The 27,533-nt window shown below is 38.5% G+C and overlaps 1 protein-coding gene across 4 annotated transcripts in view; it reads left to right on the top strand.

Annotated features, from left to right (window-relative positions):
- SLC13A3 (solute carrier family 13 member 3) overlaps positions 1-27,533 on the top strand; it is a 458,185-nt gene that overhangs the window by 234,912 nt on the left and 195,740 nt on the right. For 3 of the 4 annotated variants that reach the window (XM_069952524.1, XM_069952518.1, XM_069952520.1), the window contains one exon: positions 26,416-26,584. The gene's annotated coding sequence lies outside the window, so the exon portion shown is untranslated. Of the gene's footprint in view, positions 1-2,806; positions 2,900-26,415; positions 26,585-27,533 lie in introns of those variants that run through there. The other variant, XM_069952519.1, reaches the window with a different exon arrangement.

Below are 27,533 nucleotides of genomic sequence, written 5' to 3'. Positions count from 1 at the left end.
TTGAAGGCTGGATTTGGATGGAATGGATTTTGAGGGGCCATGTTGCATTCAAAAGGCCTCTGTGTTGCCAAGACAGTTGAAACCCCCCACAAGTGACCCCATTATGGAAACTACACCCCTCAGGGAATGTAACAAGGGGTGTAGTGAGCATATGGACCCCACTGGTGACGGGCACAAATGTGGAACAATGTGGCGTGAAAATGAAATATTACATTTTTTACACTATAATGTTGGTTTAGCCTTGAATTTATCATTTTCACAAGGGGTTAAAAGAGAAAAAAACACACAATATGTGTAGAGCAATTTCCCCCGAGTCCGTAAATACCCCACATGTGGACATAAAGCACCATGTGGGCGCAGGGCAAGCCTTCGAAGGGAAGGAGCACCATTTGGATTTTGGAGGTTGGATTTGGTTAGAATGGATGATGAACGCCATGTCGCATTTACAGAGCCCTCGTGCTGCCAAAACACTGGAAACCCCCCACAAGTGACCCCATTCTGGAAACTGCACCCCTCAAGGAATCTAACAAGGGGTGCAGTGAGGATATGGACCCCTTGATGATGGGCACATTTGTGCCATGAAAGTGAAAAAATGAAAATTTTCCCTTTCACGTCACATTGTTCCACATTTGTGCCCGTCACCAGTGGGGTCCATATGCTCACTGCACCCCTTGTTAGATTCCTTGAGGGGTGTAGTTTCCAGAATGGAATCACTTGTGGGGGGTTTCCAGTGTCTTGGCAGCACGAGAGCTCTGTAAATGCGACATGGCCCTTGAAATCCTTTTCAGTAAAATTCGGCTTCCAAAAGCCAATTGGCGCTCCTTCCCTTTGGAGGCTCGTCCTGCGCCCCCTTGGCACTCTATCGCCACATGTGGGGTATTTCTGTACTCGGGAGAAACTGCGCTACACATTTTTTGTCTTTTTTTGCCTCTTATCCCTTTAAGAAAATGAAAAATTGAAGGCTAGAACAACGTTTTAGTGTAAAAAATAAATTTTTCTTTTTTCACGCCATATTGTTCGGAAAATCTGTGAAGCACCTGTGGGGTCCAGATGCTCACCGCACCCCTTGTTACATTCCTTGAGGGGTGTAGTTTTCTAAATGGTGTCACTTTAGGGGTGTTTTTTAGGTTTTGGCACCCCAGAGCCTCTGCCAACCTGAAGTGGTACAGTCAAAAATGACCAAATATAACGGAGGCGTTGAAATTCACTAGGCGCTCCCTTATATCTGAGGCTTGTGGTTGCGTCAAATAGCGCAATAGGGCCACATATGGGGTATTTCTATAAACTGCAGAAACGGGGCAATAATTATTGGGGTGCATTTCTCTGGTAATAGGTTTATAATTATGAAAAATATTGGATTACAATAAAATCTCTGCACAGAAAATTAAAATTTTCAAATTCCTTACACACTTAGCTTTTATTTCTGTGACTCCCCTAAAGGGTTAAAACACTTTCTGGATATGCTTTTGCAGAGTTTGGGGGGTGCAGTTTCTGAAATGGGGTGCTTTGTGGGGCTTTCTAACATACAGGCCCCTCAAATACACTTTAAACCTGAACAGGTCCCTAAAAATATCTGATTTTGAAATTTTACTGAAAATTTGGAAATTTGCTGCTAATGTTTTAAGCTTCCTATCGTCTAAAAAAAATGAAAGATAGTTTAATAAATGCCGCCAACATAAAGTAGACATGTTGCTAATGCTATTTAATATATAATTTATGTGGTATAACCACTTTCTGTATACGCAAAGAAGTTTCAAAGTTGGAAAAATGAATTTTTTCACATTTTTTCACATTATTTGGGTTTTTTTCATAAAGATTTGTTATGAGTATCGACTCCAATTTACCAGAAATGTAAAGTACAATATGTCACGAGAAAACAATCTCAGAATCAGCCGGATAGGTAAAAGCATCCCGAAGTTATTAATGACTAAAGTGACACTGGTCATATTCATAAAATTTGTCTCTGTCATTAAGGCCATTTCAGGCTCTGTCCTTAAGGGGATATGGACTGATTGTTGTTGTTGTTGTTATTATTATTATTATTATTATTATTATTATTATTATTATAAATTTATTATTATAATTTATATAATTATATATTCATTGTGCCATTTTGTTATTGGTGGAAATTCCAGCCATCTTCCTCAGCTTTGCTATTACTATGGGTTATGTTATATATATTTCCACATAGTGTAAGATCTCTGCTTGCTGTCATGTAATAGGAACCTTTATTGTTTCCTTCTAGTGGATGACATCTGTCCTAGTCATGAGATGGTCACACAGGTGCCTGGCTTGTTACAGGACAGAGCTCTGATAACTGGGCTCCTGGGTGTCCATCTCATAGCCATTCATCATGGATGGGACTCTCTGATATATAATACTATGGGGGAAATTTATCAATCAGTTACAGTGGGAAAGTTCTTTGTTTGCCATAGCAGCCAATCACAGCTCAGCTATCATTTTTACCAGAGCTCATGAATATTAGAAAGCTGCTCTGTGATTGGTTGCTATGGGCAACACCGGACATTGTTCCCATAAGACGGCTTGTTACATCTCCCCCTGTGTGATTTATTATCTCATCATTATCAATGAAGGAAAACCTTATACCCAGAGGGTGATGTCCAGACCTAATCCTGCCCCCTGGCTCTGCTGCCCCCTAGTGGTCATGGTCATATATACAGTACATGGTTATGGATGAGTGCAAAGAGTGATAACATGGCCGCTCCCTCCTGAGAGTTACACTTGGACATGTCTGATATCTGATTGCTGTAACTCCAATAAGATTTTCCCATCACAGTCAGTCTGGCTATTACCTCTCTATGTGGTTTATCACAATGGTGCTGCTCTCTTACTGGGACACAGATGGTAACTCTTATGGATGGATGGAAGATTTGCAGTGGTAAGTATAGCACAATCTGCTACTAGTAATGGTGTCACTGCCATCCATCAGCCATGATGCTAGTGGGAATAGACTCTTCTCACAGCTGACACTTTGCTACAATATAAATGACACATCCCACCGCAGGCAGATACATTGTAGTAAAGCTCCAGGACAGGGGAGAGATCTGTGCTGACACTGATGTAGTTAGAATAGAGGGGCCCCAGAGCAAAGACTAAACTGGGCCCCTATATAGTGCTGGATTATGGCATCTGCATTTGTTTTCCCCTGACCCTTCTGCTAGAAAGGAGAAGAGAAAGCAGGTTCTTACCACCAAATACTGACTGCACATCCCTGTGTCCCTCAAAGTAATCAAACTAATTGTAGTCAATGCTTTGTAACCTAAAATATTAAATTATCCTAAACTTTCTGCATATGAATAGAAATCTATGGGTACAGTGTCACCTACTGACTGATTATAGGTACTGCAGGTCAATAGCAGCACTGTAAATCCTATAGAGACAGGGGTATTATGTATCATATTTTATAACATCTGCAGTGGATGCAGTATGGGTGACCGCAGCCTTATGGTCACCTTAGATATAGGGTTCTTTTTCCAGTAGAGCTAGATAATCCTAAGGCAGCTACTACAGCTCCAACAGAACATTAAATATTTTATGTATAGGGGAGACTATATACAGTACAGCTTCTCATGGAACATGGTTAGAGGGATCTTCTTTCTAGATGAATTCCAAATGAGTGAAAGAAAGGTATCCGCTTAAAGGGATTATACGGTTCTTTAACCCCCTCAGAATCGGTCACGATAGTGCCATAAGGACCAGAGCGATTTTTGAAGTCTGACCTGTCTCACTTGATGTGGTTAGACCTCTGTGATGCTTTAACTTATCTAAGCAATTGAGACTGTTTTCTCATGACATATTGTACTTTAGGACAGTGGTCAATTTTGGCCGATATATGTATAATTTTTTTCTTTTTTTTTTTTTTTGCAAAATTGCTAATTTTTCAGGAAAAAATGACTACATTATTATTTTTATAATTTTAAATTTTCTGCAGTCTCCGTGTGGCTTTTATCATGGGATTTTTTTCCCTACATTTATTATTGCATTGGAGCTATGGGGATAATATGTGTTTTGTACTTTATTTGTACTTTTCTTTGTGTGTGTGTTACCTTTACATTTCTACCGTCTCACCATGGAGATTTCAATATCGGATTGCCTGATCACAGGCAGATTTTCCTATTGTATTTTGCCTGTCATAGTCTTTGGGCTGAGCCTGATCAGCTTCTGGTGCTATGATACAGAAGGCCTCAGGGACGCCTCCTGTTGTCATAGCAACCATTGGGGCTGTGCGATCACTTCGTACAGCCCTGATAAGTACAGAGGGAGAATTCTCCCTCTTTTCTGCACTATAGATGCTGCAATCCAGGCTTGGCCCAGGTCTTGGCAGATGCGATGGGTGACCGGCCATCACTGACAGTCGGGAAATAGCACGGATGGCACAGGCACAACTTCTGTGCCCCTGTCATCCCAGTACGTAACTGTCATTCCTTAGCAGAAATGCATGGCAAAAAGGGCGTACAGTTACGTCACTAGCTCTAGTTTTCAAATTTTTTATTGCTACTCTTATATACAACATAATAATCAGCCTATTCTTACCTCACCATGCCACCCTGATGTCCTTCTGTGGTGTCTTTGGTTCCGTTCTGAGTGCTCCCACCGCCATTTCTGAGGCAGAATTGTCTCAGCAGTGACAGCCACTCAGTCCCAGTATTGAGACAAGTCCACCTCGGACATGGCAGCAGGGGGGCAGCAATATATAAAAATATTTAATGGGCTAGAGTACCCCTTTAAGGCTTCCCTCAAATATGAATTTTGCACTGCGTATTTTAGGGTTGAAAAACCCCTATAAAGAACACCTACATAAAAACTACTAACAGTTTTTTGCAATTTTTTTCTGGCAATATTTCTTAGATTCTGTGATCATGTGATCACAGATTTTCTATTGAAAAACTGGAGACAGAATGCTGAAAGGCCCTGTCTGTAAAAGAGAGGAAATCATGAGCGGTCCATGAAAGATTATAGCATAAGGAGTAGTCAGTAAGAGGTGTGAGTTTAGGGAACTGTCTCTAAAGAGGGCAAAACAAATTGTCTGTGTGTGGCTTTGTTCATGCAATGTTTTTTCAGCTGTTTAAAATGACGTCCATTATTTTGAGTCTAAAATAACGGACATCATTTACCTGTCTGACCTCCCCTTAGTGCAATGACGCTGCTGGTACATTACTCTAGCTTGGGGTTACTAATTGGCCTCTGGATGCGGCTTTATCGAAAAGTTCATTGAATTTAATAATACAAACAGAGAAAGAACGGTGACAAAAGAAAAACTGTGTGTGAACAACTAATAAAAACATCTGCTGTTTGCAGAAGACGTCCGAAAATAATGATCATGTTTATTATTTTTATGTCCGTGGTAAAAAGGTCCGTTATTCAATATATTGTGTGCATTGGACATCCGTCTTTCCATTGACTTCAATGCATTGCCATTGCAGTCAGTTAAATTGCGGCAATAACAGACGTTATTTTAAATATCAAAATCGTCCACCTTTTCTCTAATTTTGACGTTGTGTGAACATAGCCTATGTGTGTGTGTTCCCTAGTCGTATGTGAGAGCATATATAATATTATACAGTACTAATGTAATCAGATATATGCGGCAAAGATATGCAACGTTTCTCTTCTTAAATGTTAGTGTTATCATATTAAACGTCCATTAAAGATATATGTAATTATAAACCATATATCTCCATGGACCAGGAACATATCATCACACCTATGCAGGTCTTGACCTAGAGTCTAGCCTGATAGTTATCAGTAATAACAATATTAATTACCTGTCCTGCGATTCCTTTCTTGCGGCTGATGTAATTGTCCGTCACTGCCATTTCTTTCTTCTAGTCGGCTTCCTAGAAAAAGTCACAGGTGTGATAATATATTCCTGGAATGGAGATCCCAATATATAGATAACTCTCTAAGGGCGTCTTTCTATGGCCAGAATATTCTATCGTGTTATTGCTTATACAGTGGGGCCACCCTGACTATTTTATTATAGACACCCTTATTACCTACCTGGGGGCAGGGGAGTTGGATTATATCTACATTGGGGCCACATGAGGTGGGATTATCAATAGTCTTGGGGACAGGGGGGGATTATCAGTACTTGGGGGCACAGGGTACGATATTATTGACATTTGTAGACACAGGACAGGGATTATAACTACTTGGGGGCACATGGTGGGATAGTGCAATTTGAGGACGTAGGACAGGGACTATTACTACTACTAATTATTAAGATTTGTTGGAAAAGGATGGGGATTATAACTATTTGATTGCACAGTATTGGATATTATTAATACTTGTGGGCACAGGAGGGGTATTATAACTATTTCAGGCATAAAGTGGGATGATATTATTGATATTTCTGGAAAAATTGCAGGGATTATAACTACTTAGGGCACATGGTGGGATATTAATATTTGTGAGAACAGGATGGAGATTATAACTACTTTGGGGCAAAGGGTGGAATATTCCACATTGGTTTGGATATTATAATTATTATTTGTGGATACAGGAAGAGAATAATAACTATTTAGAAGCACAGGGTAGGGTATTATAAATATTTGTGGACACAGTATAGAAATTATAACAATTTGGGGGCACAGTTTTGGATATTATCATTATTGTTGGGCACAGGGCAGGGATCATAACTATTTAGGGCACAGAATAGGTCTAGGATAGGGATAGGGAATTATAACTAAATGGGATTACAGGGTGGGATGTTATTAATATTGGACACAGGACAGGGCACAGGATTTATGGGCAAATGGCGAAAAATATAATAACTTGGGGTACAGGATGGGATATTAATATTTTTGGACACAGGGCGGGGATTATAACTATTTCGGGGCACACGGTGGGATATTCTTAATATATGTGGACACAGGGCGGGGATTGTAAAATACTTGGAGGAGTACAGAGTGGGATATTAATATTTGTGGGCACAGGGTGGAGAATATAACTACTTGGGGGGCAAAAAGTGGGATATTATTAATATTTGTGGAGACAGGAAAGGGATTTTAACCATTTAAGGGCACAGGGTGGGATATAATAAATATTTGTGGTCACAGGGTGGGGACTATAACTACTTAGAGGCACAGGGTGCAATATTAATATTTGTGTTTACAGGATGGGGATAATAACTACTTGGGGGCACAGGGTGGGATTTTATTAATATTTTTGGACACAGGATTGGGATTAACTATTTAAGGGATATTCCTAATTTGTGGATACAGTGTGCAGGGATTTTAACTTCTTACGGGCAAAGAGTTGGATCTTATTAATATTTTTGGACACAGAATGAAGATTAAAACTACTTGCGGACACAAGGTGGGATATTGTTAATAATTTGGGGGAAATGGCAGAGATTAAACCTAGGTAGAGGCACAGGGGGATATTATTAAAATATTTTGCCAGAGGAGGCAGATTATAAATACTTGGGGACACAGGGTAAGAAATTATTAATATTTGTGGGAACAGGTTGGAGATTGTAACTATTTGAGGGCACAGTATTGGATATTATTAATATTTGTAGACACAGGGCAGAGATTATATCTATTTAAGTGCACAAGATTGGATGATATTATTGATAATTGTGAAATAAGGGCAGGAATTATAATTACTTAGGGGCACAGGGGATATTATTAATATATTTTGGCACAGGAGGGGGATTATAACTACTTGGGATATAAGGCGGGATAATATTAATAACATTTATTGACAAGACGGGGATTGTGACTTTTTGTGGCACTGGGTGGGATAATATTTCTGGGCACAGTGTCAGGATGGTATCTCTGCGGAGCATTATGCGCCCCTCTGCTCATGCTGTTCGGCCGAGAAGGCACTGATTTTCTTGTATCCTGTTTCTGTGTTTTGTTTTGCTGTGTGTGAACTCTGGTTTATTGCTCACCTGGGTTGGGAGACACACCCGACTTCACCTGCTGAGTTCTGTCTGGCCATGTCATGGTTAATCTGTGTTCTGGTTCTGCTGTGACTGACAGGTCATCCTGCCAGTGGATCTGTCTTGTTCTCAGGTGTCTGTGCTTGGAGATCAGGGGGATGGTCCAATTACGTTCTGGACCAGAGCCCTTGCCTCCTATATAACAAACCTCAGTCTGTGCACTTATTGCTGGTTATTGACTTAGGGTGCATTTACACAAACAGATTTATCTGACAGATTTTGGAAGCCAAAGCTAGGAATGGATTTGAAAAGAGGATAGATCCCAGTCTTTCCTTTATGATCTGATCCCTGTTTATAGTCTGTTCCTGGTTTGGGCTTCAAAGATCTGTCAGATAAATCTGTCTGTGTAAACGCACCATTAGTCTCTGCCCGCTTGTATCTTCTGTGTATTTGCTATCCCTGATCTTTGCCTTATTCCTTGACCTCCCTTTCTTGCCGCCTGCCCTTGACTATATTGCCTGGACTTTGACTATGTTTATAGGATTGTGATTTTGTACTTTTGCTGCCCGATTGTTGTGACCCGGACTGTTTACTATTCTTCATTGTGTTTTGTCTGTCTGTCTTGTATTTGTGTTCCACCTAGCCAGTGCAGGGACCGCCACCAAGTTGCTCGCCGCCATCTTAGGGCAAATTGTGGCAAGTAGGTAGAGGACAGTGGGCGGGGCTGAGCTTAGGGCTCACTGTCTTGTCTTGTCCTGCTGTCCGGTTCCTGACACACAGGATGTGGATTATACATATTTAGGTGCAAAAGGTGGGCTGATATTAGTAATTGTGGAAAAAGGGCAGGGATTATACACTTGGGAGCACAAAGTGAGATATTATTAATATATGTGGACTAACGACAGGAATTATAACTACTTGGGGGCACAGGTTGGGATATAATTAATATTTGTGGGCACATTACGGGGAATTTAGGTATTTTTGGGCACAGTGTTGGGATATTATTAATATTTTTGGGCTCAGGGAAGGGATTACAACTATTTAGGTGCACATTGTTCAATATTAATATTTTGAGGCACAGGGCGGGGATAATAACTACTTGTGGGCACAGGGTGGGATAATAATATTATTTGTGGGCAAAGAATATAGATTATAACTATTTTAGGGCAAAGGGTTTGATATTCTTCATATTTATGGGCATAGGACCGGGCATGTATATACTTAGAGGCACAGGGTTAAATATTATTAATATTTGTAGACACATGGCAGGGATTATATTTACTTGGGGGCACAGAGTGGGATATTAATATTTATGGACATAAAATAAGGATCATGACTTCTTAGAGGAATATTGTCCTAGTGTATGTGAGAGCATATATAATATACTAACGTGATCAGAGATATGCGGCAAAGATATGTCACGTTTCTCTTCCTTTAGTGCTATCATATTGAACGTCCATTGAAGATATGTCATTACAAAACATATATCTCTATGGACCAGGAACATATCATCACACCTATGCAGGTCTAGACCTAGAGTCTAGCCTGATAGTTATCAGTAATTAATAATAATATTAATTACCTGTCCTGCGATTCCCTCTGCTCCGAATGTCCGTCACTTTCTTTCTTCTAATCGGCTACCTAGGAAAAGTCATAGGTGTGATAATATATTCTTGGAATGGAGATCCCAATATACAGATAACACTCTAAGGGCGTCTTTCTATGGGCAGAATATTCTATCGTGTCGTTGCCTATACAGAGAGGTGACCCTGACTATCCCCACTAGAGGTGGGGATTTTATCTACACTGGGGCCACATGAGGCAGGACTATGACTACTCTGGGGAGGGGGATTATCAGTAACTGGGGGTATAGGGTTGGATATTATTATTATTATTATTATTATTATTATTATTATTATTATTATTATTATTATTATTTTTTTTATTATTATTAATTATTATTATTATTATTTATTTTTTTTTTTGGACAAAGGAAGAAAATAATGACTAATTGGAGGCACATGGTGGGATATTATTGACATTTGTAGACACAGGAAAGGGATCTTTACTACTAATAACTATTTAAAGGCACAGGGTAGGATAATATTAATATTTGTGGACACAGGATGGGGATTACATTTTCTTCGGTGCAGAGGGTGGGATATTTTTTATATTTTTGGGCAATTGGCAGAGATTATAACTACTTGGAGTTATGTGGTGGGATTTTATTGGTATATTTGGACAGAAGGTGGTGATTATAACTATTTCGTGAATAACAGTAGTATATTCTTTATATTTGTGGACACAGGGCAGAGATTATAAGTATTTGGAGGCAAAGCGTGGGATATTATGAATATTTATTGGCACAGGACCGGGTATGTAAAAACTTGGAAGCACGGCTTTGGATATTATTAATATTTGTGGGCACAGGGCGAGAATTACAGTATATTTACTTAGGGGAAAAGAGTGTTGTCTTGTTTATATATGTGGACAAAGGACGGGAATTATAACTACTTGGGGGTACAGGGTGGCAAATTGGTAATATTTTTGTGCAAATGGTGGAGATTATAAATACTTAGATGCACAGGGGGATATTATTAATATATGTAGACACAGGACTGGGATTATTACAAACTTGGGGGCACATGGTGCAATATTGTTACTATTTGTGGACACTGAAGGGGGATTATAACAATTTTGGGTGGGATAACATTTGTGGACAAAGGACGGGGATTATAACTTTTTGGGGCAGACGGTAGGAAATGATTAATATTTGTGTGAAGAGGATGGAGATTATAACTATTTTAGGGCAGAATATTGGATATTAGTAATATTTGTAGACACAGGGCGGGATTATATCTGTTTAGGCGCACAAGGTGGGTTATTATTGGTAATTGTGGGAAAATGGCGGGGTTATATATACTTGGGGCACATGGTGGGATATTAGTATTTGTGGGCACAGAATGCAGATTATAACTACTTGTGGGCAAGGGGTGGAGGATGTTTAATATTTATGGGCATAGGAACAGGTATGTAAATACTTGGAGGCTTAGATTGGGATATTATTGATATTTGTGGGCACAGGGCGGGGATTATAACTACTTGGGGGCACAGAGTGGGATAAAATTAATATTTGTGGGCACAGTACGGGATTATTATTATTTTGGGGCACAGTTTTGGATAATATTAATATTTTTGGGTACAGGGTAGGGATTATAACTATTTAGGTGGACAAGGTGGGATGATATTGATATTCATGGGCACTGGGTGGGAATTATAACTACTTGGGGCACAGGGTGCAATATTATTATTTTTGGGCAAAGATGGGGAATATAACTATTTGGAGGCACAGGGTAGGATAGTAATATTTATGAACCAAAAATGGGTTATGACTACTTTGTGATACAGAGCGGACTATTGCTACTCAGGGTATAGTGTCCTGGTGTATGTGAGAGCATATATAATAATATACTAATATGTTGAGAGATATTTGGCAAAGATATGCCACGTTTCTCTTCCTAAATGTTTGTGTTATTATATTGAACGTCCATTGAAGATATATGTCATTACAAAACATGTATCTCCATGGACCAGGAACATATCATCACACCTATGCAGGTCTAGACCTAGAGTCTAGCCTGATAGTTATCAGTAATTAATAATAATAATATTAATTACCTGTCCAGCGATTCCCTCCTTCCGGCAGATCTGAATATCCGTCACTTTGCAATTTCTTTCTTCTAATCGGCTACCTAGGAAAAGTTACAGGTGTGATAATATATTCCTGGAATGGAGATCCCAATATATAAATAACACTCTAAGGGCGTCTTTCTATGACCAGAATATTCTATTGTGTCATTGCTTATACAGTGAAGCCACCCTGACTATTTTTTTATAGACCACTTATTACTTGGGGCACGGGAGGTGGATTATATCTACACAGGGTGGGATATTTTTAATACTTTTGGACACAGAACGGGGATTATCAATACTTGGGAGCATAGGGTGGGATATTGTTAATATTTGAAGACACAGGTCAGAATCATATTTACTTGGGGCACAGGGTGGGATATTCTAAGTAATTGTGGGTAAATGGTGGAGATTATAACTACTTGGGGGTACAGTATGGGATATTGTTGTTATTTTTGGACCCAGAGCAAGGATTTTAACTACTTGGGGGCACGAGTGAGATATTATTAATATTTGTAAGGACAGGGCGGGGATTATAATTATTTTAGGACACACAGTGTGATATTCTTAATGTACAGTATATGGCCACAGGACGGGTTTATAAATACTTGGTGGCACAGGGCGGGATTATAAAAATTTAAGGACACAGGGCGGGATTATAAAAATTTAAGGGCACAGGGCGGGATTATAAAAATTTAAGGGCACAGGGCGGGATTATAAAAATTTAAGGGCACAGGGCGGGATTCAAAAAACTTGACACAGGGCGGGATTATAAATACTTGGGGGCACAGGTTGGGATATTGTTGATATTTGTGGGCACAGAAGGGGGATTATAAATATTTAGGGCACAAATTGGGAAGATATTAATATTTGTGGACACAGGACAGGGATAATAACTACTTTAAGGTCAAAGGGTTGAATAATATTAACATTTGTGGGCACAGTATGGGGATTATATCTATTAAGGCACAAAAGGGGGGGATGATATTATTGATAATTGTGGAAAAAGGGGGGAGGATTACAACTTGGGCCACAGGGTGGGATAGATAGATAGGGCATGGGACTGGGTTTGTAAATACGTGAAGGTAAAGAGTGGTATATTATCCATATTTGTGGACACAGGGCGGGATTATAACTATTTTGGGGCGCACTGTGTGATATTCTTAATATAAATGGACACAGAGCGGGGATTATAAACTTCTTGGGAACACGGGGTAACATATAACTAATATTTGTGGGCACAGTAGAGGATTATAAGTATTTTTGGGCACAGCTTTAGATATTACTAATATTTTTGGCCTTACAGCAGGGTTTATAACTATTTAGGGTCACATGGTGTGATATTATTATTTCTGGGAACAGGATGGGGATTATAACTACTTGGGGGCACATGGTTGGATATTAATATTTGTAGGCACAGGCTGGAGATTATAACTACTCGGGGGGCAAAGGGTGGAATATTCTTAATATTTATCAGCATAAGGTAATGTAAATACTTGGAGGCAAAGGCTGGGATAATATTAATATTTGTGGACGCAGGATGGGGATTATAACTATAGGATTTTGCCTTTGGACACATCAAAAAGTATATATATATATATATATATATATATATATATATATATATATATATATAGCTATGTTTTGTGCTGGGGGGGGTACAGTTTTTTTTTTTTACTATGAGACCCAATGAATCTTACCTACACTCCTGGAGTCATTGCTACACAGGGAAAAGAAATGGGAAAATTAGTTTTTTGGGGGCACAGGAGTGGGGATTATTTCTACTTTTGGGACACAAGATGGCAGATTATTGCTACTAAAAAGGTAAAAAGGTGGCATTACTTGGTACATAACTTGGGGGCAAGGAGGTGGCATTATAATAGTGTGGGACACAATTTTTTTCTTCCCCCTCAAACCTTATGTTTACTGAAAATCTTCCATAACATAACAATAGTTTTAGCAGTCTATAGACATAATGGAAAGAAGAAAAATAGAGCCTTACATATAAGTATTTGTATAAAATGATACACAAATGAGACAACTTATCTGTATATTTCTAGCACTATACTCGAGGTTTTCAACATCATTTAATTGTTGCCAACCACATAAAGTGAAAAGGATAAGAGGGGGCAGGGAAAGAGAGGGAAGGAGGAGGATGGGGTTAGGGGGTAAAGGTGTTATAGCATTGGTACACTTATAGTAATTATACAGTCACAGTGGTAAGATAAGGGGTAAATAAGAAAAACAGTAGACGTAATTGTTTTAATTCCCTCCCTCCAGAACAGAGTGCCTCTATATGTTTTATAAAATATCCATATCCATATACAATAGAGACCTTTATCAGAAATAAGACTAAACTGAATAAAATCCGCTATCTATACGATATTCTAATTAAATATTCTAAGAAACAAAAGCTATTAAACATAGGAATATGGGTTTTCGGTGGTAATTAGAGAAAGAAAGAGACATTGCTGAACAAATTTATCTAATAGGAAATAGGGGCACAGGATGGGGTGTTATTACTGCTTGGGGGCACATGGAGGAGGATTATCAATACTTGGGGGGCAGATGGAGGAGGATTATCAATACTTGGGCAAAGGAGGGGAGAATTATGGAATTATAGCTCTTTTGTCTTTTGGGGCACAGGAAGGGGGGTTTACCAATTAAGGACACATGGTGGACTATTGCTACTTGGGGGCATGGTGTCCTAGTGTATGTGAGAGCATATATAATATTATACTAATGATGAGAGATATGCCACGTTTCTCTTCCTAAATGTTAGTGTTATCCTATAGAATGTCCATTGAAGATATATGTTATTACCAAATATATATCTCTATGGACTAGGAACATATCATCACACCTATGCAGGTCTAGACCTAGAGTCTAGCCTGATAGTTATAAGTAATTAATAGTAATATTATTTACCTGTCCTGTGATTACATTCTAGCGTCTGATCCAAATGTCCATCACTTTCTTTCTTCTAATCGGCATCCTAGGAAAAGTTACAGGTGTGATAATATATTCCTGGAATGGAGATACTAATATATAGATAACACTCTAAGGGCGTCTTTCTATGGCTAAAATATTCTATCGTGTCATTGCTTACACGGTGAGGCCAACCTGACTATTTTATTATAGACAATTTCTTACCTACTTTGGGGCACAGGAGGGGAGGATTATATCTATATTGGGACCACATAAAGCAGGACTATCACTACTCTGGGGGGCAGGAGGGGGATTATCAGTACTTGGGGCACAGGGTGGGATATTATTATTATTTTTGGACACAGGAAGAAAATAACTATTTGAGGGCACATGGTGGGATATTATTGACATTTGTAGACACAGGACAGGCATCTTAACTACTTATAACTATTTAGAGGCACAGGGTGGGGTATTATTAATATTTGTGGACACGGAATGGGGATTACAACTTCTTGGGAGCAGAGGGTGGGATATTTTTAATATTTTTGGGCAATTGGCAGAGATTATAACTACTTAGAGTCACAGGGTGGGATTTTATTAATATATTTGGACAGAAGGTGGTAATTATAACTATTTCGGGGCAAACAGTAGTATATTTTTATTTGTGGACACAGGGCAGGGATTATAAGGATTTGGGGGCAAAGAGTGGGATATTATTAATATTTATGGGCACAGGACCGGGTATGTACAAACTTGGAAGCACAGGGTTGGATCTTATTAATATTTATGGACACAGGGCGAGAATTACAGTATATTTACTTAGGGGCACAGAGTGTTGTCTTGTTCATATATGTGGACAAAGGACGGGGATTATAACTACTTGGGGACACAGGGTGGCATATTGGTAATATTTTTGTGCAAATGGTGGAGATTATAAATACTTAGATGCGCAGGGGGATATTATTAATATATGTAGACACAGGATTGGGATTATAACAAATTTGGGGGCACATGGTGCAATATTGTTAATATTTGTGGACACTGAAGGGGGATTATAACTATTTTGGTGGGATAATATTTGTGGACAAAAGACGGGGATTATAACTTCTTGGGGGCAGACGGTAGGAAATTAATTAATATTTGCGAGAAGAGGATGGAGATTATAACTATTTAAGAGCACAATACTGGATATCATTAATATTTGTAGACACAGGGCTGGATTATATCTGTTTAGGTGCCCAAGGTGGGATATTATTGGTAATTGTGGGAAAATGGTAAGGTTATATATACTTGGGGTACATGGTAGGATATTTGTGGGCACAGCATGCAGATTATAACTACTTGGGGGCAAAGGGGTGGAATATTTTTTAAATTTATGGGCATAGGACCAGGTATGTGAATACTTGTAGGAACAGAGTGGGATATTATTGATATTTGTGGACACAGGGCGGGGATAATAACTACTTATATTGAACGTCCATTGAAGATATATGTCATTACAAAACATGTATCTCCATGGACCAGGAACATATCATCACACCTATGCAGGTCTAGACCTAGAGTCTAGCCTGATAGTTATCAGTAATTAATAATAATAATATTAATTACCTGTCCAGCGATTCCCTCCTTCCGGCAGATCTGAATATCCGTCACTTTGCAATTTCTTTCTTCTAATCGGCTACCTAGGAAAAGTTACAGGTGTGATAATATATTCCTGGAATGGAGATCCCAATATATAAATAACACTCTAAGGGCGTCTTTCTATGACCAGAATATTCTATTGTGTCATTGCTTATACAGTGAAGCCACCCTGACTATTTTTTTATAGACCACTTATTACTTGGGGCACGGGAGGTGGATTATATCTACACAGGGTGGGATATTTTTAATACTTTTGGACACAGAACGGGGATTATCAATACTTGGGAGCATAGGGTGGGATATTGTTAATATTTGAAGACACAGGTCAGAATCATATTTACTTGGGGCACAGGGTGGGATATTCTAAGTAATTGTGGGTAAATGGTGGAGATTATAACTACTTGGGGGTACAGTATGGGATATTGTTGTTATTTTTGGACCCAGAGCAAGGATTTTAACTACTTGGGGGCACGAGTGAGATATTATTAATATTTGTAAGGACAGGGCGGGGATTATAATTATTTTAGGACACACAGTGTGATATTCTTAATGTACAGTATATGGCCACAGGACGGGTTTATAAATACTTGGTGGCACAGGGCGGGATTATAAAAATTTAAGGACACAGGGCGGGATTATAAAAATTTAAGGGCACAGGGCGGGATTATAAAAATTTAAGGGCACAGGGCGGGATTATAAAAATTTAAGGGCACAGGGCGGGATTCAAAAAACTTGACACAGGGCGGGATTATAAATACTTGGGGGCACAGGTTGGGATATTGTTGATATTTGTGGGCACAGAAGGGGGATTATAAATATTTAGGGCACAAATTGGGAAGATATTAATATTTGTGGACACAGGACAGGGATAATAACTACTTTAAGGTCAAAGGGTTGAATAATATTAACATTTGTGGGCACAGTATGGGGATTATATCTATTAAGGCACAAAAGGGGGGGATGATATTATTGATAATTGTGGAAAAAGGGGGGAGGATTACAACTTGGGCCACAGGGTGGGATAGATAGATAGGGCATGGGACTGGGTTTGTAAATACGTGAAGGTAAAGAGTGGTATATTATCCATATTTGTGGACACAGGGCGGGATTATAACTATTTTGGGGCGCACTGTGTGATATTCTTAATATAAATGGACACAGAGCGGGGATTATAAACTTCTTGGGAACACGGGGTAACATATAACTAATATTTGTGGGCACAGTAGAGGATTATAAGTATTTTTGGGCACAGCTTTAGATATTACTAATATTTTTGGCCTTACAGCAGGGTTTATAACTATTTAGGGTCACATGGTGTGATATTATTATTTCTGGGAACAGGATGGGGATTATAACTACTTGGGGGCACATGGTTGGATATTAATATTTGTAGGCACAGGCTGGAGATTATAACTACTCGGGGGGCAAAGGGTGGAATATTCTTAATATTTATCAGCATAAGGTAATGTAAATACTTGGAGGCAAAGGCTGGGATAATATTAATATTTGTGGACGCAGGATGGGGATTATAACTATAGGATTTTGCCTTTGGACACATCAAAAAGTATATATATATATATATATATATATATATATATATATATAGCTATGTTTTTTGCTGGGGGGGGTACAGTTTTTTTTTTTTACTATGAGACCCAATGAATCTTACCTACACTCCTGGAGTCATTGCTACACAGGGAAAAGAAATGGGAAAATTAGTTTTTTGGGGGCACAGGAGTGGGGATTATTTCTACTTTTGGGACACAAGATGGCAGATTATTGCTACTAAAAAGGTAAAAAGGTGGCATTACTTGGTACATAACTTGGGGGCAAGGAGGTGGCATTATAATAGTGTGGGACACAATTTTTTTCTTCCCCCTCAAACCTTATGTTTACTGAAAATCTTCCATAACATAACAATAGTTTTAGCAGTCTATAGACATAATGGAAAGAAGAAAAATAGAGCCTTACATATAAGTATTTGTATAAAATGATACACAAATGAGACAACTTATCTGTATATTTCTAGCACTATACTCGAGGTTTTCAACATCATTTAATTGTTGCCAACCACATAAAGTGAAAAGGATAAGAGGGGGCAGGGAAAGAGAGGGAAGGAGGAGGATGGGGTTAGGGGGTAAAGGTGTTATAGCATTGGTACACTTATAGTAATTATACAGTCACAGTGGTAAGATAAGGGGTAAATAAGAAAAACAGTAGACGTAATTGTTTTAATTCCCTCCCTCCAGAACAGAGTGCCTCTATATGTTTTATAAAATATCCATATCCATATACAATAGAGACCTTTATCAGAAATAAGACTAAACTGAATAAAATCCGCTATCTATACGATATTCTAATTAAATATTCTAAGAAACAAAAGCTATTAAACATAGGAATATGGGTTTTCGGTGGTAATTAGAGAAAGAAAGAGACATTGCTGAACAAATTTATCTAATAGGAAATAGGGGCACAGGATGGGGTGTTATTACTGCTTGGGGGCACATGGAGGAGGATTATCAATACTTGGGGGGCAGATGGAGGAGGATTATCAATACTTGGGCAAAGGAGGGGAGAATTATGGAATTATAGCTCTTTTGTCTTTTGGGGCACAGGAAGGGGGGTTTACCAATTAAGGACACATGGTGGACTATTGCTACTTGGGGGCATGGTGTCCTAGTGTATGTGAGAGCATATATAATATTATACTAATGATGAGAGATATGCCACGTTTCTCTTCCTAAATGTTAGTGTTATCCTATAGAATGTCCATTGAAGATATATGTTATTACCAAATATATATCTCTATGGACTAGGAACATATCATCACACCTATGCAGGTCTAGACCTAGAGTCTAGCCTGATAGTTATAAGTAATTAATAGTAATATTATTTACCTGTCCTGTGATTACATTCTAGCGTCTGATCCAAATGTCCATCACTTTCTTTCTTCTAATCGGCATCCTAGGAAAAGTTACAGGTGTGATAATATATTCCTGGAATGGAGATACTAATATATAGATAACACTCTAAGGGCGTCTTTCTATGGCTAAAATATTCTATCGTGTCATTGCTTACACGGTGAGGCCAACCTGACTATTTTATTATAGACAATTTCTTACCTACTTTGGGGCACAGGAGGGGAGGATTATATCTATATTGGGACCACATAAAGCAGGACTATCACTACTCTGGGGGGCAGGAGGGGGATTATCAGTACTTGGGGCACAGGGTGGGATATTATTATTATTTTTGGACACAGGAAGAAAATAACTATTTGAGGGCACATGGTGGGATATTATTGACATTTGTAGACACAGGACAGGCATCTTAACTACTTATAACTATTTAGAGGCACAGGGTGGGGTATTATTAATATTTGTGGACACGGAATGGGGATTACAACTTCTTGGGAGCAGAGGGTGGGATATTTTTAATATTTTTGGGCAATTGGCAGAGATTATAACTACTTAGAGTCACAGGGTGGGATTTTATTAATATATTTGGACAGAAGGTGGTAATTATAACTATTTCGGGGCAAACAGTAGTATATTTTTATTTGTGGACACAGGGCAGGGATTATAAGGATTTGGGGGCAAAGAGTGGGATATTATTAATATTTATGGGCACAGGACCGGGTATGTACAAACTTGGAAGCACAGGGTTGGATCTTATTAATATTTATGGACACAGGGCGAGAATTACAGTATATTTACTTAGGGGCACAGAGTGTTGTCTTGTTCATATATGTGGACAAAGGACGGGGATTATAACTACTTGGGGACACAGGGTGGCATATTGGTAATATTTTTGTGCAAATGGTGGAGATTATAAATACTTAGATGCGCAGGGGGATATTATTAATATATGTAGACACAGGATTGGGATTATAACAAATTTGGGGGCACATGGTGCAATATTGTTAATATTTGTGGACACTGAAGGGGGATTATAACTATTTTGGTGGGATAATATTTGTGGACAAAAGACGGGGATTATAACTTCTTGGGGGCAGACGGTAGGAAATTAATTAATATTTGCGAGAAGAGGATGGAGATTATAACTATTTAAGAGCACAATACTGGATATCATTAATATTTGTAGACACAGGGCTGGATTATATCTGTTTAGGTGCCCAAGGTGGGATATTATTGGTAATTGTGGGAAAATGGTAAGGTTATATATACTTGGGGTACATGGTAGGATATTTGTGGGCACAGCATGCAGATTATAACTACTTGGGGGCAAAGGGGTGGAATATTTTTTAAATTTATGGGCATAGGACCAGGTATGTGAATACTTGTAGGAACAGAGTGGGATATTATTGATATTTGTGGACACAGGGCGGGGATAATAACTACTTGGGGCACAGGGTGGGATATAAATAATATTTGTGGGCACAGTACAGGATTATTACTATTTTGGGGCACAGTTTTGGATGATATTAATATTTTTGGGCACAGGGTGGGGATTTTAACTATTTAGGTGGACAAGGTGCGATGATATTGATATTCGCGGGCACAGGGGATTATAACTACTTGGGGCTCAGGGTGCAATATTATTATTTTTGGGCAAAGGATGGGGAATATAACTATTTGGAGGTACAGGGTGGAATAGTAATATTGAACCAAAAATGGAGTTATGACTACTTGGTGATACAGAACGGACTATTGCTACTCAGGTGTATAGTGTCCTGTTGTATGTGAGAGCATATAAAATATTGTACTAATGTGATGAAAGATATGCGGCAAATATATGCCACGTTTTTCTTCTTAAATGTTTGTGTTATTATATTGAACGTCCATTGAAGATATATGTCATTACAAAACATATATCTCCATGGACCAGGAATATATCATCACACCTATGCAGGTCTAGACCTAGAGTCTAGCCTGATATTTATCAGTAATTAATAATAATATTAATTACCTGTCCTGCGATTGCTTTCCAGCGTCAGATCTGAATGTCCGTCACTTTGCAATTTCTTTCTTCTAATCGGCTACCTAGAAAAAGTCACAGGTGTGATAATATATTCCTGGAATGGAGATCCCCAATATACAGTATAGATAACACTCTAAGGGCGTCCTTTTATGGCCAGAATATTCTATTGTGTCATTGTTTATACAGTGAGGCCACCCTGATTATTTTATTATAGACACCCTTATTACCTACTTGGGGGCACAGGAGGTGAGGATTCTATGTATATTGGGGCCACATAAGGCAGGACTATCACTACTCAGGGGGACAGGAGGGGGATTATCAGTACTTGGGGGGACAGAGTGGGATATTATTATTATCTTTGGATAAAGGAAGAAAATAATAACTAATTGGAGGCACATGGTGGGATATTATTGACATTTGTAGACACAGGACAGGGATTTTAACTACTAATAACTATTGAGAGGCACAGGGTGGGGTAATATTAATATCTGTGGACACAAGATGGGGATTACTACTTCTTGGGAGCAGAGGGTGGGATATTTTTTATATTTTGGGGCAATTGGCAGAGATTATAACTTCTTGGAGACACAGGGTGGGATTTTATTTATATATTTGAACAGAAGGTGGTGATTATATCTATTTCGGGGCAAACAGTAGTAAATTCTTTATATTTGTGGACACAGGGCAGGGATTATAAGTATTTGGGGGCAAAGAGTGGGATATTATTAATATTTATGGGTACAGGACCGGGTATGTAAAAACTTGGAAGCACAGGGTTGGATATTATTAATATTTGTGGACAAGAATTACAGTATATTTACTTAGGGGCACAGTGTTGTCTTGTTCATATATGTGGACAAAGGACAGAGATTATAACTATTTGGGGGTACAGGGTGGCATATTGGTAATATTTTTGTGCAAATGGGGGATTTTAACAAATTTGGGGGCACATGGTGCAATATTGTTAATATTTGTGGACACTGAAGTGGAATTATAACTATTTTGGGAGGGATAATATTTGTGGATAAAGGACTGGGATTATAACTTCTTGGGGCAGACGGTAGGAAATTAATTAATATTTGTGAGAAGAGAATGGGGATAGCTATTTGAAGGCACAATATTGGATATTATTAATATTTGTAGACACAGGGCGGGATTATATCTGTTTAGGCGCACAAGGTGGAATATTATTGGCAATAGTGGGAAAATGGCGGGGTTATATATACTTGGAACACATGGTGGGATATTAATATTTGTGAGCACAGCATGCAGATTATAACTACTTGGGGGCAAGGGGTAAAATATTTTTTATATTTATGGGCATACGACCAGGTATGTAAATATTTGGAGGCACAGAGTGAGATATTATTCATATTTGTGGGCACAGTATGGGGATTATAACTACTTGGGGGCCTGGGGTGCAATATTATTATTTTTGGGCAAAGGATGGGGAATATAACTATTTGGAGGTACAGGGTGGAATAGTAATATTTCTGAACCAAAAATGGGGTTATGACTACTTGGTGATACAGAGCGGACTATTGCTACTCGGTGGTATAGTTTCCTGTTGTATGTGAGAGTATATAAAATATTATACTAATGTGATGAGAGATATGCGGCAAATATATGCCACGTTTCTCTTCCTAAATGTTTGTGTTATTATATTAAACATCAATGGAAGATATATGTCATTACAAAACATATATCTCCATGGACCAGGAACATATCATCACACCTATGCAGGACTAGACCTAGAGTCCAGCCTGATAGTTATCAGTAATTAATAATAATATTAATTACCTGTCCTTGGATTCCCTTCTTGCGTCTGATCCAAATGTCCGTCACCTTGCAAATTCTTTCTTCTAATTGGCTACCTAGGAAAAGTCACATATGTGATAATATATTCCTGGAATGGAAATACTAATGTTTATTTTACTATACGGGTTATACTGTATGTTAGTTGAGCAGTAAATTGTAATTATAGTTTGCTTAAAGGAAATTCCGTTTGGTTAGACAATACAGTCTGTGTAGTTCCCAGTCCTGATGTTTCTCTTACAATGAGATTATTGCTATTTGATGTACAGCAAGATGATGATGTACAAAGCCCCTTACTCAATAACCCTATAAAACATTTGTATAATTACATAATATTCATTCTTTCCTGATTTAAATAGAAAAATACATATTAGTGCAAAGTCAATAATAGAGGTGTAGGGGTCGGCACTACTCGACTCTACTTGATGTGCAATTTGTTAATGAGTGGAAAGAATTACATCAGACACACTCGCTAAACCTAATGAAATTGATAATTAAAAGAAATAAAAAAAGAGTATGAATTAGTAACAACAGAACTGCTAAAAACCAAAATCGAATTACGCACAAGACTGCAAGAAAAAGATTTCTCTGCCTTTCAAAAAAGACTAGATGAAAAATTAACAAAATTACAAACAAAAATAAAAGAACAAAAAAAGGACAAGTTTATCCGTGATAAAGTCGACTACATGATAGGACGGGCTTTTGAGAAAAAAGGACGAAGATCCTACAGAGGAAACGCAATTTCCCAAAAAGTAAAAAACAACAAGACAAAAAGAAAAAAAACAGTGATTACTGGACGACTGAGTCAGACACTTCTTCAAACGATGAGAAACAAAATATACAGAAAAATAAAAAAATGGAAGGAAAAAAACCCCAAAAATAAAATGGAAATCGCAACAACATCAAGAGAGTCTGTCCCTTTAGGAAAAGAAAAACCAGACCTGGAAGAAGAAGAGGAAACAAGAAGAACAGGAACAAAACGGAAACAAGTGTGGTGGAAAAAATAGACAATGTGAACACGATCATACAGACTGAAACCTCCTTAGTAGTAAATTTAACCAATCTTGAACTTAGCGAATCGGTTCTCTCAGTATTAAACAAAGGACTTAACTATTGTATAACTGAGTTTAATATGACGGATTTTCAAATTGACATGTTTAAAAGCATAAGAAAACTAAACCTAAAGAAGTTTTTTTCTTGTAACACTATTCCCAGCAGGAAAAAAGAAGAGAAAGAGGGAGACAAGCCAGTTGAGATAGGGTCTTTAGGCTTCTATTTAGCTGGTATAGAAAATGAACAAGATAGACAAGGAGTAACCACGTTATTAGACCTGGCAGACAGTAATGAATTGTATGATGTAAATAATGAGTTTTTTTCAGGAGGAGTCAAAAGCACTTTCTCCCCCCAGGTTAATCAGGGCAGCAATCTAGACCTTTTTTAGCACAAAGTAACTGAACAGGTAAGAGCTCTAATCTACCCACAGGACCCCGAGAATATAACACCACAAGAGAAAAAAGCCCTGGAATGGCTAAAAGAACATAAAGAAATAATATGCAAAAAAGCCGATAAAGGGGGAAACCTAGTAATTATGTGGAGAAAAGACTATGAGGCAGAAGGAAGGCGACAATTAAGCGACACAAACACATATACAAAACTAAAAGAGAACCCCATCCCAAAGGTACAAAGGAAGCTACAAACTCTTCTGCGTATATATGTAGAAAAAAATGTTCTATCCAAAAATATTGCTGAAAAACTACTACCCTCTCATCCTAAGAATGCCGTATGGTACCATGTGCCAAAGCTGCAAAAGGCATAAATCCACCCCCAGGACGTCCCATAGTAGCAGCTATAGATTCCATCACAGAACCACTGTCTCAATACCTGGAGTGGCTATTAAAGCCTCTCCTTAAAGGTGTACCTACATTAGTAAAAGACACTAATGAATTTCTGATGACATTAAGGGACATACAATGGCCAGAGGGAGCTATACTAGGCACCATTAATGTGGAAAGCCTGTATACTCGTATTCCACATCAAAAAGGGTTGGCAGTTATATGGCAATTGCTAGAACAGACAGAAAAAAACAAAGATTTTGTAGATTTTGTTTGTGACGCGCTGCTCTTCATTGAATGACAAATGGTATGTGCAGGGCGAGGGTACAACGATGGGTACGCCGCTGCATGTACCCTCGCCAATCTGTACTTGGCGGTGTTGGAAAGCGAAATTGTCTTTTCTGAAAAAAAACCTTCCTGAAACACATACATTGTCTTTGTAGATTTGTAGATGACGTCTTCGTCATATGGCTGGGTACTGAAACTGATTTTAAATTGTTCATCACATATATGAATAACAATGACATGAATATGGTGTTCACAAGTAAGACTCATAAAACACAAATCGAATTTTTAGATGTGCTTATAAAAGTAGAAGATAACAAAATCAACACTACAAGCTATCGTAAACCCACGGCATCTAACGCCATATTGCACTATTCTAGTTACCATCCCCCGCATACAAAGACTGCCGTACCGTACGGCCAATATCTTCGGCTACGAAGAATAAATAGTTCAGATGACACATACATAGAACAAGCACAAGAACTCACCACACGTCTCCTAGAAAGGGGTTATCCGTTAGAGGTCCTGGAAAAAGCCAATAAAAAAGCATTCAGCAAACAACAGAAAGACTTATTTCTTCCCAAAAAATATCACAAAAAACGTCCCGACGAAAAAAACACGGTTTGTCTTTTCATTCAAGTATAGTCCTTTAGCTAATTTTATCCGCAAGGTCATAATGGACAATTGGTGCATTATCCAGCATGACCCTTTGTTCATAAAGGAATACACAGAAAAACCTATGATAACATTTAGACGGACAAAAAACATAAAAGATATAATAGTGCGTAGTGCATACTCCAACAAAGAGAAAAAAACAGGGAATTGGTTAAACGATACATTACAAGGGAACTATAAATGTGGTAACTGTAAGTGGTGCCCCCATTTAGAACAATGTAAAAGTATAAATCTGGGAGGATATACCCATACAATACACGAGATGATATGCTGTAAAACCAAATATGTAGTGTACGCTATTACCTGTCCATGTAAGTTATACTACATAGGTAAAACCATTCGCCCAATGAATAAACGTTTCAGCGAACACATAAGATCCCTGCGTACCAGACAAGGGGCCCCAAGATTAATAGAGCATATCAACGATAAACATGGAGGCATCACAAGGGACCTTAAATTCATGGGACTACAACGTATCCACTGTAAGAGTGGAAGAGACACCAATAAAGAGTTAATGAAAAGCGAAGCACGTCTAATTATAGCTACGAATGCACAGGGAAAAATGGGTCTAAATGACCGAACAGACCTAAGTATGTTCCTATAACCACATACATAAGATGTATTTATAGTTTTTCTATGTACTTAAATTGTTTTTAATCATACACTGTTACGCCCCCGTCTCGATCACGTGATTCACAGAGCACATATCTAAAGACGTGGACAAAGGGGCGGGATCTGAAGAAGCGCCGAAAAGTAGGCGTGAAACGGCTGTTATCATCAGTGGAGGGTGTTTGGCGTCCTCCGCCTGCCTGAACTATGCTGTAAACACACTCGTTGGAAAATAAAGCTACACTCTTTCTGCTAACTGGTGAGTGCATCCAGATTCTTTTTTCCTCTTTTAAGTAGAAAAATACGTATATAGCTCAGACAAGATGGCTGTCCCCAAAATAATTTATTAAAAATTATATGAAAAAAAACCAAACTATAGTGAGATAATTGGAACAGGTTAGAAAATAAAAACAACATATTTTACTATTCGGCTCAAATCGATCAAAACAAATGTATGTGAATGTCATATAGCAAAATCATGATGTCATCCATAGAGCCTATTGATGGTCTTTATAGCCCCCCCCCCCCAATGGCATCCATAAACGGTAAATTATCGGTAATAGTGCATTTGCTATAAAGAAATACCTTTTCATAAAAAGCCTTTTTGGAAACCCCAGTTCCTCCCTGGATGGGGCCCTGCTGCTCCTTTGGATCCTCCCTTGATTGGGCTCCTGGATGAGGCAAGAGCAACAGAGCCTCGTCCAAGAAGAAACTGAAGGAGCAGCAGAGACCCATTCAGGAAGGGGCTAAAAACTTCAGTTCTTTCCTTGGCCGGGCTCTGCTAATCCCTCAGTTCCCCCTGGATTGGGCTCTGCTTCTCCTTCAGATACTCCTTAGATGCTGCTCCTAGCTGTTCTTCTGCTGCTGCCTCTGTGTAGAATGAGCAGGAGCAGCTGTGTACAGCTATATATGCTGCCAGTGTTGTGTCCTGATTGGTGGAAATTCCATCATGACATCACAATGCTTTCTGACTGGTGACATATGCACAGTATTATGACATCACAGCCACCTTGCAGCAGTCATGCCTGGGCAAGCCTTCTGTTTGGTGGAAAGTGCAAAACATCATGACATCCCTATATGACCTCATGGCGGTTATATTTGGACTGATTATTATTATTATTATTATTATTATTATTATTATTATTATTATTATTATTAATAATAATAATAATAATAATAATAATAATTTATTAGCATTGTGCCATTTT

Source organism: Dendropsophus ebraccatus, chromosome 14 (genome assembly GCF_027789765.1).
Source record: "Dendropsophus ebraccatus isolate aDenEbr1 chromosome 14, aDenEbr1.pat, whole genome shotgun sequence".
NCBI classification, from domain to species: Eukaryota; Metazoa; Chordata; class Amphibia; order Anura; family Hylidae; genus Dendropsophus; species Dendropsophus ebraccatus.
Note: the sequence above shows the minus strand (reverse complement) of the source record. Positions and strands in the feature narration are given on the sequence as shown.